General features: G+C 34.4%; 1 long non-coding RNA gene across 1 annotated transcript in view; it reads left to right on the plus strand.

Moving 5' to 3' along the window:
- Positions 1 to 18,295, plus strand: part of LOC143068861 (uncharacterized) — a 29,121-nt gene that overhangs the window by 9,970 nt on the left and 856 nt on the right. Inside the window, exons 2-3 of the long non-coding RNA XR_012976258.1 lie at positions 9,097 to 9,150; positions 15,821 to 17,710. This is a non-coding gene — a long non-coding RNA (uncharacterized LOC143068861). The remainder of the gene's footprint in view (positions 1 to 9,096; positions 9,151 to 15,820; positions 17,711 to 18,295) is intronic.

Raw genomic sequence — 18,295 nt, forward strand, 5'->3', positions numbered from 1 at the left:
CATTATTTTAAATACTGAGAAGGTACCAGATTCATGGACAATGGGAATTATTCAACCTAGTATCTTCAAGAATAAAGGCAATATATATGATCCTAGTTCGTACAGACCAATAACATTAGTGTCATGTCTTGGGAAACTTTCACATCTATCTTAAATGAAAGACTTGGGGGACTATCAACTAAGGTCAATCTGATTTCCGAGGCTCAAACAGGTTTCAGAAAAGGTTATAGTACATTGGATAACATATTTGTATTACATTCATTAATATCAATTTATCAAGCACTTGGAAAAAACCTCTTTTGCACTTTTGTTGATTTTTCGAGAGCCTTTGATACAATCTCTCATACATCTTTATGGATAAAATTACAAAAGGCGAATATTTCTGGGAAAATTTTTAAGGTAATATATAGTATGTATAGTGATGTTAAATCTTGCGTAAGGAATGGGAACGAAGTGTCAGCCGTTTTTAACTGTAACATTGGAGTGAGACAGGGAGAAAACGTATCCCCCTTTTTATTTGCTGTTTATCTAAACGATCTGGAGTCTTTCTTTGCTGATAATGATGTTCAGAACTTGCAAGTTATCGAAAATATTTGCCACAATCATTTACATATATATATTAAACTTTTCGTTCTTTTGTACGCCGACGACACTATAATTATATCTGACACGGCCGAATCAATGCAACACGCCTTAAATGTTTTTGAAAGTTACTGTGTCCGATGGAAGTTAAACGTTAATTTATCGAAGACAAAGGTTGTTGTGTTCTGCAAACGGAAATCAAGAACATTACCAAAGTTTCAAATATTCAACCAGTCTATTGAAATTCAAGATTCTTATCCATATCTAGGACTAACCCTTAATTACAATGGTTCATTTGCAACAGCGAAGAAGCGTCTTAGCGAACAAGCACATAAAGCTCTTTTTAGTCTCTATACAAAGATACGTAACCTCTCAATACCTGTCGACTTACAATTACAACTGTTTGATGCACTTGTACTTCCAATTCTGACATATGGATGTGAAATATGGGGATTCGGAAACAATTACATGTTGGAAAAAATCCCTCTACAGTTTTGCCGGAATGTGTTGAAAATTAGATCGTCGACACCAAATTTTATGACATATGGAGAACTTGGTCGTACACCAATAGATACCGTAATAAAATGTAGAATGGTGTGTTTTTGGAACAAACTTCTCACCAATGAAAATAAACTGAGCAGTATACTTTATCAAATTATAGTCAACTTAAAAGATGATCACACTTTCAAATGGATTGATTATATTAAATCGATCGTAGACAATGCCGGACTAAGCTATGTTTGGACTCAGCAATCACCATTAGATATAAATCAACTAAAAATCGTACTAACAGAAAAACTAAAAGATTCATTCATTCAACAATGGCATATTTAAATTGACAACTCATCCAGAGGAGAATTTTATGGACTTTTTAAAACAATCCTTGACTTAGAAAACTATCTTTTAAAATTAACACCATTCGAACGTAAATATATTTCACAATTAAGATGCTGCAATGTAAAAATCCCAGTAGAGCTGGGAAGATGGTATAACATTCCAAAAAAGAGAGGACATGTAATTTGTGTTTAACTGCAATTGGCAATGAATACCATTATTTATTTGAATGCAATTCTTTATAAGTAAAAAATATCAGAAATCAGCATATTCCAGAGTACTATGTGAAATATCCGAGTGAAGCAAAAATGAAAGGACTACTGTCATTGACTAATATTAACGTACTTAAAATGTGTCTTTATTCATTTCAAAGTTAACTAAAATATTATAATATAAAGTAAAGTAATTTTCTATATATTTCATTTCTAAGTTGTTTTATTTATTTCTTTAATTGTATGTGATTGTATTTTGTAATTTACCTCTTGTTTCACATGTCAATGTGACGGAGTGTTTTTGAAATAAAGCATATTGTATTGTATTGCTTGCCGATCATTGCGTTCATCCAATTCGTTGGATAGTTGTCTCGTTGGCAATCATACCACATCTCCTTATTGTTATATTAGGTACTTTAGAAACATTCATATTAAATCTAGGAATGTAAGAGAAATTTTGAACAGGGTAAACTAATTAATGTCTGTGTCATTTTGGTCTCTTGTGAAGAGTTGTCTCATCGGCAACCATACTACATCTTCTTCTTTTTTTTATTATATATAATAAAAGAACACTGAAAGTAAACTGTTTCAGTGGTATTTTAAGGTGACAGTAGTTTACGAATAGGAAAATCTCGTAAATCAATTAGAAAGAGACAAATCGAAAGTAGCTGTACGTAATTAACTCTTTCAATACATACCATATAATAATATATAAAATTTCATCCAAGTACAAGCTAATGTTTATAGATATCACAGTTTAGAACATAGAACTCAATCCGAGACATAATGATTATGTCTACTAAAGTTCAGATACATTAAATCTGAAATCGTCCATAATTGAAAGGATTTTTATAGTCTTAAAAAATAAAATCATATGTGTAGTACTTCTATTTGTATTCATCTGATGAGTTAGGCCTTTTCAACAGATTTTTAGAGTTCGTCCTCGTGCTGTAATGTTACACCACTGTCCCAGGTTAGGGGAGGGTTGGGATCCCGCTAACATGCTCAACCCCGCCACATTCTGTATGTTTGTACCTGTCCCAAGTCAGGAGCCTGTAATTCAGTGGTTGTCGTTTGTTTATTTGTTACATATTTGTTTTTCGTTATTTTTTTTGTACTTATATTAGACCGTAAATTTTCTCGTTTGAATTGCTTTGCAATTGTCATTTCGATTTTTTGTAAAGCTGACTATGCGGTATGGTTTTGGTCATAGTTTGAAGGCCGTACGGTGACTTATAATTGTTAATTTCTTTGTCATATGGACTCTTGTGGAGAGTTGTCTAATGCGCAATTATACAAAGCAATTATAGTTCATCGTATGTACAGTCTGCAGTGATCATAATCCTTACAGTATATAACTATTTAGACGGTCCCGTTTAAACGCTAAAACAAACGTTAAAAATATAATTATAAACAACTATCACAGATATGAACAAACAAAAACCACTAAATTACAGGCTCCTGACTTGAGAGGGGGCACATACAAATTGTGGAGGCGTTAACAATGCTTGTGAGCGCTTAACGGATTTAGTTTATAGACGTCATAACCAGTATGAGAGGTGCTAGACGTTGCAATGCAAAATTTTAAGTAAAAAATATTGCGAGGTTGTATGATCATTAGTTCTCATCACTGTACATATATACCAATATAAATTTAATGATATTTTAATTTATTGCCGTTGGTTTATACTTGTTTAACTTTTCGTTACAATTATTTTGAAGTTTATCTTCTACTAGTATTATGTCTTATTGCACAAAATTGCGTTGCATTTTGTTTTAGAAAGTATTAAGGATCCAGGTTGTGGAATTGCGATAAAAGAGAAGTTAAAAGGGGGGAAGGTATCAGTTAAGTTAAAACGTGATAATGAGCTCAGTATACAATTTAAAAGGGAAGGATTCTGATGAATGGGGTTATTACGTGGGCAGGACTGGTGGTCTGGAATATATATCCCCTTTCCTTAAGGGAGTGTGAGGTGATAATTAGAAGCAGTCTCTCTGCATGACTCATTATTGTATTTAAGATTTCTTTTTGTTAGTAAACTTGGTTTATAACGACCCCGTAGGATTATTACATTAATTTAAAAAAGATAACTACATAAATTGTTACGACAATTTCCGGACAGGGACCAAATTTCATTCGAAAATTGAAGGTAACGGTTATATTTTTTTTAAATGTTCAATTTACGAGTAATTTATGAATAACAAATAAACATTAATCATAATTAAACTTCCATGTGTATTGACCAAGATAATGTCAATAAATCCAATAAGTTTTATATAAGTTAGATAACTCACTACCATCTCCTGTAAAATATGCAAATTATATAGCTGCAACTATTGCTGTAAACATTATTTTCTTTATTTTTATAAAATTGTATTTTGTTTGTTGACATAGGTTGAATATATATTTGGTTGAAGACACAAACAAAATACAATAGGTGTTGTAAAAAACAAATGATCAATCAATAATATATAAAATACAGTCAGAATTGTTTAAAGCATTAAGATTTTTCTCTTTAAAAATTAAGAAAAAGAATAAAGGATAAAAAATAAGTATGCAAAATTGTTTTGTATAGTAGTAAAAAGAAATAACATAAAAATAAAGACTAAAATATGAGAGAAAAAAAAGTTTAAACGCTATTTTATATGTTAAATTTTATGATAAATTTTGATAAACTAAATAGGAAACATGCAATTAAAAAGCAACACCCTATATTTATACAAAAACGTTAGCCATACAACAAAATAAAATAAAAATAAAATCTATATAATTTTGCAAAATAATATATAATTCGGAATAATTATTTTCTATGTATTATCTATTCCAGTAAGAAAGTGCAACCTTTATTTACATATTTTTACTTTAGAAAAAAGTACTGAGTGCCGGTTTGTTTTTATTTATTTACTTTAGTTGTGGTTACATTTTGTGTCGCTTATTTGTAATTTGGAAATCAATCATTCACAAGTTAGTATGGCAAATGCATTAATAGATATTCGGTTTGTTTCCAACAGACTGGCAACCAAAATATTATCCCGTAAATACCAGGTCAGAGTTAAATCCAGACAAAACTAGTTAACTTATCTTATTCTCTGTCTGTGTCAATATTGTAGGATTCGATAACGCACATTTAAAATAGATATTTTATCAGTCAGTATTTATGAAAAAAGTAGAATATAGAAAAAAAAGTAGAATATAGAAAAAAAAGTAAAATATAGAAAAAAAAGTAGAATATATGCCTTATATATCATGTACTGTAGTACGACGTTAGATTAAAACTGACGTGGAAAGGTACACCGGCCACTGAAAGCTTCATTTTTATGAAGCACAGGTGGTCGTGTGATCTAGCGGGACGGCTACAGTGCAGGCGATTTGGTGTCACGATATCTCAGTAGCATGGGTTCGAATCCCGGCGAGGGAAGGACAAAAAATTTGCGAAAGCAAATTTACAGATCTAACATTGTTGGGTTGATGTTTAGACGAGTTGTATATATACATCATGAGTAGACGAGAATTTAATGAAACTATAGAAATCCTTATTTTGCATTGTATTATTATATGTATACATTTTAAGCCCCTGTCCCAATAGACCAAGATCGCACCTCGCTCACCGCGATCAAGAATAGATTAAGATCGTCGTGTGGTCGCGGTATAAGCGGCATGAAAATGTAAATTTTCGTTGCTTTCACGATGTTACTACGTCCTCATTACGCTTCATATAACAATCCCGCTACGAGTTATACCACGTTCTCATCGCGCTTATTATGCGACCTTACTACGCTTATCAAGATCTTTCTACGCTCATCACGTTCTTACTACGACCATACCATGAGTTATCCGATTACAACACGATCTTACCACGCTTCTATTGTGATACTAACACGTTCTTACCACGATTATACTACGTTCATACCGCGATCTTTCTACATTCTCAGCAATAACGTCAACATCGTGTTCCATATCAATACAGTTCCATTCCTTCTATTTCTGAATACGTAGATTTACCGGAAACAATACAGTCATGCCACCAAAATTTACTAGAACACGTGGCGTGGTGGTAGGGGTTGATGTAGAGGCAGAGGGAGCTCTGATAGTATTGAATCCTGTTCAAGCAGAGATGAAGAACCGATCAATCCTATCTAAATTACAACCTATTGCTGGTCCATAAAGCTCAAATGACGATATTTCAGTGACCAATAGCAGAGATAACACAGATGTGTCAATAGATATAGAAAGATGTGGTATGAGTGCCAATGAGACAACTCCATCCAAGTAACAATTTGTAAAAGTAAATCATTATAGGCCAAGGTACGGCCTTCAGCACGGAGCCTTGGCTCACACCGAACAGCAAAAGTATAAAGGGCCCCAAAAATTACTAGTGTAAAACCATTCAAACGGGAAAACCAACGGTCTAATCTGTAAAAAAAAAAGAGAAGCATGGTTGAGCAGTTAAAGAAAATGGACAAGAATTCCTAATTACATACAGACAAACAAAACCTGGAGAGATTTATAATATTTTATGTGAAAATGACAATGAGAATGATGGTCGTAGTATGAACGTAGTCAGGTCGTAAGAAGAACGTGATGAGGACGACAAGGGCTTGCTAGAATCGTACTTTGATCGTGAACAGCGTGGTGTAGTCGTAGTGGAAGCGTAGTTGGGTCGCAGTGAGAACGTGATGGTCGTAGTGAGGTCGTAGTAACGTCGCTGCGAGATCGTAGCGTAGTCTCTCTGAATAGAATTACGCTTTCGCTACGCTCTCGCTACGATGGTACAGCGACCTTTGCGATCTTACTACGATCTTAGTGCGTTCTCACTACGCTTCTACTACGACCTGATTTCGCCACGACCGCACCACGATTGTTTTGAACATGTTCAAAGTTAGCCACGCTCATCACGATCTTGAAGACCTCACCACGACTGTGATACGACCTTACTGCGATCTACACGATCGTAAGTACGATCATCAAAATATGCATTTTTTTCACAGATCGTAGTGCAATCGTGGCCTAGTGGGACTGCGGTATTATATTACTTCTTAATGAAATAGAGATCCTCAATATATATAATAACACCTACATTTTTACTTTTACAAGTAACAAAAAACTGAAACGCTAAAGCCCCAGTCCCACTAGACCACGATCGCACTACGCTCACCACGATCTAAAATAAAAATCAGATCGTGGTGAGGTCGCGGTATGAGCGGCATGAAAATGTACATTTTCGTTGCTTTAACGATGCTACTACGTCCTCATTACGCTTCTTCAACGATCCCGCTACGATTATACCACGTTCTCACCACGCTTATTCTGCGACCTCACTATGCTTATCAAGACATTTCTACGCTCTTCACGTTCTCACTACGACCATACCACGATTTATGCGATTGCAACACGATCTTACCACGCGTCTACTGCGATTATAGCGTGCTCGTCCCACAACCTTACTTCGACCATACCACGCTCATACCGCGATCTTACTACGCTCTGAACAATAATGTCAGCACCGAACTCCATATAAATACTGTTTCATTCCTTCTATTTCTTATTTAAAAGAATATTTTACGGAAACAACACGGACACCTCATCTTTATATTCGTCAACTATTGCTCGGCAAACCTCGGGTAAAAATTTACTGATAGAATTCCGAGCAACTCTGAAGTCATACTGCAAGGTCGAATACTTGTCACCAGTAGCTAAATGTCTTAAAGTGATGGTCAGTTTAAGACCAGGCGATAGGGCTCATCTAAATAGCGTATCCGTCTTCTTAATTCTTGGACCAACTCGGTTAAGAAGTTCATCGAACAACACTGGAGACATTCTTAAAAAATTGAAGAAGGAAGGTTCATCCTCAATTCTTAACTCGTTCATCAACTGATCATAATGACCAAACTAGAGTCTCCTATCCGTTGCTAACCAAGGACGAATCCAAAAGGACCTACGCCGTCTAAATGTTCTTCGAATCCTTCTTCTTCGCTCTCTCAATAACAACATCATGGCTTGGTCGTTAAAATTTTGTATCTGAGTTATTGATTGAAGAAGCATTACTACATGTACATGGTCTTGTGTTTCCATGGTTCAATTGAAATTGATGTTTCAAACAAAAACTGGAGAGCTTTTTTAAATTTATGTGACATTGACAATGAGCATGACAAGAACTCGAAATAGTCGTAGTACGAACGTAGACAGGTCGTAAGAAGAGCGTGATGAGGACGGCATCAGCGTGCTAGAATCGTACTATGGTCTTGAACAGCATGGTGTAAACGTGGTATGGTCGTAGTGGGAGCGTAGTTGGGTCGCGGTGAGAACGTGATGATCATAGAGAGGTCGTGAAAACGTCGTTGTGAGATCGTAGCGTAGTCTCTCCGAATAGAATCACGCTCTCGCTATGATGGTACAGCGACCTTTGCGATCTTACCACGACTTTACTGCGCTCTCACTACGCTTCTACTACGACCTGATTTCGCCACGACCACACCACGCTTGTTTTGAACATGTTCAAAGTTAGCCACCCTCATCACGATCTCCAAGACCTTACCACTACCGCATTACGACCTCACTGCGATCTACACGATCGCACTACGCTCGTCAAAATTTGCATTTTTTCACAGATCGTAGAGCGATCGTGGCCTAGTGTGACTGGGGTATAAGATTAAACTTATGTAAATTAATATGAGCCCTTAATCAATTTATGTGTTTATAACGCTTAATCTGTTACAAATTGTTTAACCTATGTCAACATTTTTCCATACAATTTTAAACCTATAAAACTTTAAAATGTTGGCATAGGTTGAATGAAGCATTTCTACTGCCTTCTTCCTATTGATAATATGTACAAAAAAAATGCACAACAATGTACGTTATTACTTGACGGGTAACCTAAAACTTGGAATTTTCAGTATATCCTTAACCGAAAAAAAAAACAAAACAAGATATTCTAAGATCATGTAAGAATCCTAACAAATCATATGGTGTTACTAAAGCAATATTGAAGAGAAAACCTGAAGTCTTTCTTGACTAATCCTCTTAAATATTAGCTTTCTTGAAGTTTTCTGGATCTTATTTCATTCATATCAAGTGTCGTTTGGCATTATTCAAAAGAGTTATTTGTAGCTTTGAATACAAAAATTACGGAAGCAAAACTAAAAATAACAACATTGGGGCCCTCTAAAGCTTGCTGTTCGGTGTGAACCAAGGCTCCGTCCTGAAGACCGCACTTTGACCTAGAATGGTTTACTTTATAAATTGTGATTTGGATGGAGAGTTGTCTCATTTGGCACTCATTCCTCATCTGCTTAGATCTATATAAGTGAAAGAAACATGCCTACCACGTTTGTTTTTAATATTTCCCTCGTACCAATGAAATTTTATTCGAACGACCAACAATTATGTGTAAGACCTTGTTGTCGAATCACTTGATCATATGATATTCTATCAATATTAATATAACTGTTTTTTTTTATTATATAGAATACCACAAACGAAGAGCCTTTGCACAAACGTGTAAAAGATGGAAAACATAGGGTAAGTTGTATAGTAATAGTAATCTTTTGATTGATTGATTTGATTTTTGGTGTTTTAACGCCACTGTTAAGCACTGCATTTAGGCTATTTCGAGGCGGCCAGTTTTAATTGGTGGAGGAAGCCGGAATGCCTGGAGAAAACCACCGACCTTCGATAGGGAAACTGACAATCCTAGTCAATTAAGATTGAAGTCGAGTGCACCCACACGATCGGGGTTCGAACTCACAACCTCAGTGTTGACTGGCTAGTGATTACAGTAGTAACTACTTAGACCACCCGGCCACCGATGTTAATTTAGTTAGCTTCTTGTTTACATCAACCATGTAACTTACATCACTGAAGAGACATGTATTGTCGAAATGCGCATCTGGTGCAGAAAAATTGGTACCGTTAATGTTATTAGACATACTGATAGAAAATACGAGCCCTAGTAACCTGTAAACGAAGATATATATATATAGTTTATGAATGCAGCTGCTGCTGAACTTTGTTACACAAGACAAGTCGACGATGATTACCTTTGCTGATTATGACATTGTAAATGCTCAAGCGGAAGTACAAAAATATCACTGCAATAAAATATCTTTTTTTAAGTCGGTAAAAATTTTATTCAACAATCAATACATAGATATGTGTGTCATTAACACAGCTGAACATAAACAAAGACATGCCTGTCTCATAAATTTGATTTGTCTTGCGATTTCTAATTTTTTATTGTAGTAAGATCTATGATGTCTCGTTTTGTGTTGTTACACTACTGTCCCGAGTAAGGGAGTATGAAAGCTCACATACATGTTAACACCCACCACATGTCTTTGTCTGTCTCAAATTTGAAGCATCTAAACCATTTGATGTCATTGATAGTTTTTGCCACACATGATTTTCACTAAATATCCTTAATTTCGGTAGTTTTGGTATTTTCTTTACGCCACCTCATTCAAAATAAACCATTGTAAAATAAAAATAGAAACAAACATATTCAGAGTGACAAAAAGACAAAAGAAATTTAAGTTTATTAGTCTATCATAAAACAAATTAATAATCAAGTTTGAATCATACTTGTTGTTGTTTAGTCAGTCATACTTGTTGTTGTTTAGTCAGTGCATATGTAATAGGTAGTGCCTGATTTGTTTCAAGAAATGAATAACTTTACGTTGAATAAATCAACTTTGAGGTTTGTAAAACTTTAGTCTTGTAAGATTAACATGTAAGAAAAACAATTAATACGTGAATAAAATTCAATATAAAACATCTTACTTTTAGGAGGCTAACAAGATTAATACCGGATCTGTGCCTGCATCACTGCATTCAATTGACTGAGTTAATAATTGTACTGAAGTATAACTCACTCCCTTCTAACATTTTTGTGAACAATTTTTCCTGAATAATGAGTGTTGTTAATTTTAATTTCCCGGGCAAAATTTCAAAACTGAAAACTTAATAACTCTTAGAAGAGAATTCAACTGGATAATATAATTTTGAAGTATTAATTGTTACAAAGTCAAGTGTTACGTTTACGGTAATCAATAAATAAAAATCCATGGACAAAAAACAAAATCGGGGTAACAAACTAAAACTGAGGGAAACGCATTAAATATAAGAGAAGAACAACGCCACAACATTAAAATGTAACACACACAGAAACGGACTAAGCATTAGACAAAATCCTATGAGAATAACAAATATAACATCAAAACCAAATACATGAATTTGGGATAGATAAGTACCGTGACACGTCTTATAGTAATTGTGAATTCACACTTAAAAATAAGAGAAAACAAACGACACAACGGAAACACAACGTTAAAATGTAACACACAGAGAAACGAACTATAATATAACAATGGCCATATTCCTGACTTGGTACAGGACATTTTTAAAGAAAAAATGGTGGGTTGAACCTGGTTTTGTGGCATGCCAAACCTCCCTCTTTTATGGCCATGTGAAATATAACATTAAAATGACAACACAACATTACAGGACTACAATATAAATAAATAGGAGAACACAATTGACAAAGAAACACACGAATGATAGCTAACAAAAGGCAACAAGTTTAAAATTTTAATACGCCAGAAGTGCATTTTGTCCACACAAGACTTACTAGTGACGTCCAGATACAGATACATTAAACAACTTTGCATCTATCATAATCATCCCTAATACCAGCATTTTTTATAATCGCTAGAAAAACATACTTATAGGTAACATTTGAATACATGAAAACAGTAGGCGTAACTTAAAAAATGCAAATTTTAAGTCATTTAAAATATGCGTTATCTCTAAAATGGCCCAGAAAAATCACTAACGGAAATAAGGGATTTACTGGTTGTTGCTTATTCAATATTATAATGTTTAGAAATTATTTCAAATTCATTTTGCGAAAAATGATGACAAAAATCGGCACTAAATGTCGAAGATATGAAAAATAGGTATTCAAATATCTGCAGCGGCAATAAAAAATTTGAGCAGACAATGTTTAAGTTTAAATTTTTAAATTTCAATATCGACTTTTGAAATTTTCGATGAAAATGTGATGTTTGAAACACAAATTGCAATTTAAAAAAAAAACCAATCGCGAATTTGCTTTGAATCAATGGTTTTAAGGATTGTGTTGATTCAATGCTATACATATGGAAATTTTATAGAAAATCCACAGCATTTATCCTTTTACTCTCATATTTGGCAATTTGATGACTGATAGATATAAGATTATTGCATACAGTGCTAGCATTGATTTCCTTTGAACAAGTTTATTAATGTAATTATTGGTTAAAACAATATGGACCAAATCAAGCACACCTTTTAGGGTGTGCTCGAAATTAGTGACTCAGCACGAGGTATTTTGGAATTTACAGGTTGGTTAGAACTTTCTGTAAAAAAAACCCACTAGCATATCATAGAAAAACAAGTGAGTAATCTATGTTTCAAATTTTATAGCAAAAATCTCTGTATTAAAGGCTGTAGATTTTCTATTTAAATCGTGGTTAATTTGCCACAAAGTACTCTTTTTCTATTAAATGCAATGAAACAGTAAATAATAATGCTTTGCATCAAGTTGCCCTTTGGTATATGTACAAAATAGCCTATCTCTATTATTCATTATATCTGTAGTTTTCATACAATTGAAGTTTGAAAAGTTCGTACAAAAATGGCTACAGAAGGGGTCATAAACCTTAATAAGATAAGCTGCACTTAGTAATCATTAGACGAATTGGGCAATCATTTACCTTGGTACAGCGTATTCAATTTCAATATATATGGAAAATACATTGCCTTGTACCGTTTCCTAATTTGACTATGTATATTAAATAGAAAAGAAATGTTGTTTTTTTCCTGATTATTAAGCCTGGTCCAGCGTGGTACATTTGTGTGGTTCAAAAATAAAATGTTGGTCTCCACAAGTTGAAACAAGTTTGCTGTTCGATGTGAGCTCATCCTTCATGTTGAAGACCGCACATAGACCTATTATGATTTTGTTTTGCAAATTGTGCCTTGGATGAGAGAGTTGTCTCATGACACTCAATGTGTTCGGTTATACAGGGTGAATGGGGAAATCACCATCACTGTAAATGAAAGCAACAGGAGCATACCGCTGTTCAAAAGTCATAAATCGATTGAGAAAAAAACTAAATTTTTATTATCGTCTAATCTTTAACATTTTTTTTGTCAAGTTTAACCAAAGAAATCCAATGACACCTTATGAGAGTTTATTTCCCTTTAAAAAAATAACATACGGTAAGTGATATGTTGAATAAGTTCATACACCATATGGCATATATAGAGGCATAAAGTGTTTTGATATGAAGTTATTGGTCCATTTTGAGGAAATTGAGGTCAATATCAAAGGACAAGGTCATGTTCTAAATATTGAACTTTGCTTGTTATCTGATATTATTCCAAATAGAACAAACAGTTACGGATATAATGCGTTTGCCAAATAGTTGTTTACGAGACGACACAACTTCAACACACTAAAGTGTTAGTTTTTCGGTCATCCTTTGTAGGAGTATTTTTTCCTTAATATGTATTTAAAATCAGTATAACTCTTCAACCATACAAGTGAAACTCATTCTATAATTTCGAAGTTCAGGTGTAAAGACATTTAATCGTTCTTTGAACAATTGGTTTTTAATTATCATTATTTTGTTTACATTATGCCATGGGTATTTCCAAAGTTTCATCCTTTCCTGGGAATGAGCTTCCGTTAGATTAATTAAAATTATGTCTGTCCAATTTTCAGACAATATCAGGCGTTTTCTTTTCGCTGATAAAGTTTTTAATTGATTTTCTTCAATTGCATAACTTCAATAACTGTTTCATTTTGTTTGCTAAGTTTAAGCTATTATAACTGGATTTGGCTATTGCCGATAAAATATTTATCGAACTTAAACCACCATCATCACTTTAATTAATTATCATCATCTCTATCAATGATCATCAACTGCACGAACAAATCACGTACAATGTTGTGACTACTGTATAATGATATTACCACTGCACAACATCATATAATTGTTACCACGACTGCCTATAATATTGTGATTACTGCATGTTATGTTGTAACCACTGCATATGGTATTGCCACGACTGCAAATAATGGTGTGACCATTGCATATAATGTTTTGACCATTGCATATAATGCTTTCACGACTGTATATAATTATGTAACCACTGCATATATTCTTATTTGTATTATTTTTTTCACGTTATATTTTCAAATTCGAATAAGTGCTTTTGTTGCATCAAGCTTTTTCATTTTTAGCTCACCTGGCCCGAAGGGCCAAGTGAGCTTTTCCCATCACTTGGCGTCCGTCGTCGTCCGTCGTCTGTAGTCCGTCGTCTGTCGTCCGTCGTCGTCCGTCGTCCGTCGTCGCCGGCGTCTGTCGTCGTTAACTTTTACAAAAATCTTCTCCTCTGAAACTACTGGGCCAAATTACACCAAACTTGGTTACAATCATCATTGGGGTATCTAGTTTAAAAAATGTGTGGCGTGACCCGGCCAACCAACCAAGATGGCCGCCATGGCTAAAAATAGAACATAGGGTAAAATGCAGTTTTTGGCTTATAACTCAAAAACCAAAGCATTTAGAGCAAATCTGACAGGGGGTAAAATTGTTTATCAGGTCAAGATCTATCTGCCCTCAAATTTTCAAATGAATGCCACAACCCGTTATTGGGTTGCTGCCCCTGAACTGGTAATTTTTGGGAATTTTTGCTGTTTTTGGCTATTATCTTGAATATTATTATAGATAGAGATAAACTGTAAACAGCAATAATGTTCAACAAAATAAGATTTACAAATAAGTCAACATGACCAAAATGGTCAGTTGACCCCTTTAGGAGTTATTGACCTTTATAGTCAATTTTTAACCATTTTTCGTAAATCTTAGTAATCTTTTACAAAAATCTTCTCCTCTGAAACTACTAGGCCAAATTAATCCAAACTTGGCCATAATCATCTTTGGGATATCTTGTTTAAAAAATGTGTGGCGTGACCCGGCAAACCAACCAAGATGGCCGCCATGGCTAAAAATAGAACATAGGGGTAAAATGCAGTTTTTGGCTTATAACTCAAAAGCCAAAGCCTTTAGAGCAAATCTGACAATGGGTAAAATTGTTTATCAGGTCAAGATCTATCTGCCCTCAAATTTTCAGATGAATCCGACAACCCGTTGTTGGGTTGCTGCCCCTAAATTGGTAATTTTAAGGAAATTTTACTGTTTTTGGTTATTATCTTGAATATTATTATAGATAGAGATAAACTGTAAACAGCAATAATGTTCAGCAAAGTAAGATTAACAAATAAGTGAACTTGACCGAAATGGTCAGTTGACCCCTTTAGGAGTTATTGCCCTTTATAGTCAATTTTTAACCATTTTTCGTAAATCTTAGTAATCTTTTACAAAAATCTTCTTCTCTGAAACTAGTTGGCCAAATTAATCCAAACTTGGCCACAATCATCTTTGGGGTATCTAGTTTAAAAAATGTGTCCGGTGACCTGGCCATTCAACCAAGATGGCTGCCATAGCTAAAAATAAAACATAGGGGTAAAATGCAGTTTTTGGCTTATAACTCAAAAACCAAAGCATTTAGAGCAAATCTGACATTGGGTTGAATTGTTTATCAGGTCAAAATCTATCTGCCCTGAAATTTTGGATGAATCGGACAACCCGTTGTTGGGTTGCTGCCCCTAAATTGGTAAGTTTAAGGAAATTTTACTGTTTTGGGTTATTATCTTGAATATTATTATAGATAGAGATAAACTTTAAACAGCAATAATGTACAGCAAAGTAAGATTTACAAATAAGTCAACATGACTGAAATGGTCAATTGATCCCCTAAGGAGTTATTATCCTTTATAGTCAATTTTTAACAATTTTCATAAAATTTGTAAATTTTTACAAACATTTTTTACTGAAACTACTGGGCCAAGTTCATTATAGATAGAGATAATTGTAAGCAGCAAGAATGTTCAGTAAAGTAAGATGTACAAACACATTATCATCACCAAAACACAATTTTGTCATGAATCCATCTTCTTCCTTTGTTTAATATTCACATAGACCAAGGTGAGCGACACAGACTCTTTATAGCCTCTAGTTGTTTAAGAGTAACTGACATGCAAGCTTAAAAATGTGAAATAATAAATTGATGTTTTTATTTTTAGAAGTATTGAGTGGATGCCCTTACCAGCAAACGAACAACAATTGCAGGAATTGCAACTCAACAATGAAAGTCATCCTGCTATGAGGTTGGCCGATAATGCAATAAAGATGAAACGATCGCCTAACCAAGTTTTTATATTGCTATTTGGTTTGAGCGGTGCCGGGAAAAAATCGACAATTGATTATTTGTTTGGAACAAACGTTCGCGAAACAAGTGAATCTCGATCAGGGGAACGCTCTACAATTGAGTATACAGTCAAGTTAAAATCAAATGAATTGAGAATTCGAGATATACAGCTTTCCATTATTGATACCCCTAGTTTCGGTGACATCGATGGTATCGAACAAGATGCTAAAAATATAATGTCTATAAAGTATTTTTTGGAATCTAATCTGTACAATTTAAAGCGGTATCCAAATTTAGTCATGCTCGTTCTAAACATCAATGACCACAGACTTATAGGACTAAACTCAGATTTTTCAAAGATGTTAAAAGGCATCAGCAAAGTCAATGCAATTGATGTATGCAATAATACTGTTGTGGTTGTTCTTACGCATGCCATGGGTATTGCAAGTAAACCACACATCTGGAAAGAAAGAGTAGAAATGAAGAAAGCAGAAGTTCAAAAAATAGTTCAAGATTATTTGGGAATAACTCCAGAGATTGTTGTACAAGAAAACGAGCCGGAAGACAACGATTTGCAAAAGGACGGGGAGGGGCATCTGCTACCAAACTACGACAAGCAACCGCAAATTTTATATGAGGCATGTGAAAGAATTTTGAACATATCGAATGATGAGATAGCACATGAAGCTGTCGCAGTATGCTTTCGTTCCGGTATTGACAAACGCGTTAGAAAGGGACACATAACATCATCTTCGTCAACTGAAATGGTCGATACCCAAGCTATGCGTATGTTTTTGCTTAATTTAGAAGTAACTATTTTAACATCAGAGGTGGGCAGCAAGTTAGAGAATTACAAAAAGCGGACAACTGAGAAAGAACTAGTTAATGATATCTTCATTCTTCAAGTTAGATTTGGAGATCTTGGCATTTTCAAAATATGCGATCTGCAGAGCATGTCAATTAACACATTAGTTGAAAAAATGCATCCAACAAGAATAACAAAACAAATGCAGAAAGTCTTATATGAAGTTTTTCGTTTGTCTAGAGTGGATACCCCACCACATCAAGATAATTTCACTTCCAATGCTCCATCAAATGCCAGCCTTTTTCAAGACGATTCTTTCAAGAAGCTTCGACATCAGGGTAAAAGCATTTGCTGTTTTCCTGGAGATTCACTTGTTATGCTCAACAATCAAAAGAAAAAGCTAATGAAAGATCTCTCAGTTGGGGACAAGATCCTTACCGCTGCCTGTGACTATGGTACACTTATTCAAGACGAGGTGATTACATGGCTCCATCATTTGAGGGATGAACAGGTCGTATTTCTTCAGATAGTTCATGACAATGGCAAAATCACTCTTACTCCAGAACATATCATGTTTGTTGGAAAAGACCGATATCCAAAACATGCCTCCAATTTAATACCAGGAGATCACCTATATTTTATTACAAATGATAATGCCCGTCAAACTGCAACCATGTCTACTGTTTTATCAATACGTAAAGTAAAAGGAAGAGGAATATATGCGCCTTTGACGTACAGTGGGCGTCTACTGGTGGACAATATTGATGTCAGCTGTTACTGTACCCTCAATCCACTAAAGGCAGTTGGAAGGGAAATTATATCATCCCATACACTTGCACATGCCGGTTTCCTTCCATTGAGGATTGCTTTCAATATTGGTATGAACATCAGTTACGACCAATCGGATGACGAAACTGGAATTCATGGATATGCACGATGGCTAATGAAACGTATACTGGGGTGAGCAATAGTAAATTTGACAGATATTAAATATTATGTTCAAATATAATAATCTATTAGCTAGTTGTTCTTCTTGTATTGGAAATGGTTGATAATCTTAACAATTCTGGTTCAGGTATTATTTAAAACTTGCTTAGTCTTTATTTTTTCTATGTTGTGTTTTGTGTACTATTACTTGTCTTTGTCTTTGTCTTTTTTAGCCGTGGTGTTGTCAGTTTATTTTTGATTCACGAGTTTCAACGTCCAACTGGTATCTTTTGCACCTCTTTTAATGTTAAACTCAAGTATGATTCAAATAACCCGGTAATAATTCTTTCAGTACAATTTCAATTATCTTTTTTTTTAACGTCAATGAAAGAAAGCCCGAGATAAGTGAAATGGCAAATTTAGATTTCCTTCAGTAGAATTCGTTATCCCAATTTTAATCTGTTGTAATATCTTGCTGATTGTTATCTGTAATGTTGTTTTCATACACAATCAAACAAACGAGCTATGGTTACTGTAACTATTTTGCCGTAAGTACAGTTCATTCTTCCCTATTCAGTATTTCTTTAGCATTAATTTATCTTATATAAACAGTTCACC

The sequence above is a fragment of the Mytilus galloprovincialis genome, chromosome 3, assembly GCF_965363235.1.
Source record: "Mytilus galloprovincialis chromosome 3, xbMytGall1.hap1.1, whole genome shotgun sequence".
Classification (NCBI taxonomy): Eukaryota; Metazoa; Mollusca; class Bivalvia; order Mytilida; family Mytilidae; genus Mytilus; species Mytilus galloprovincialis.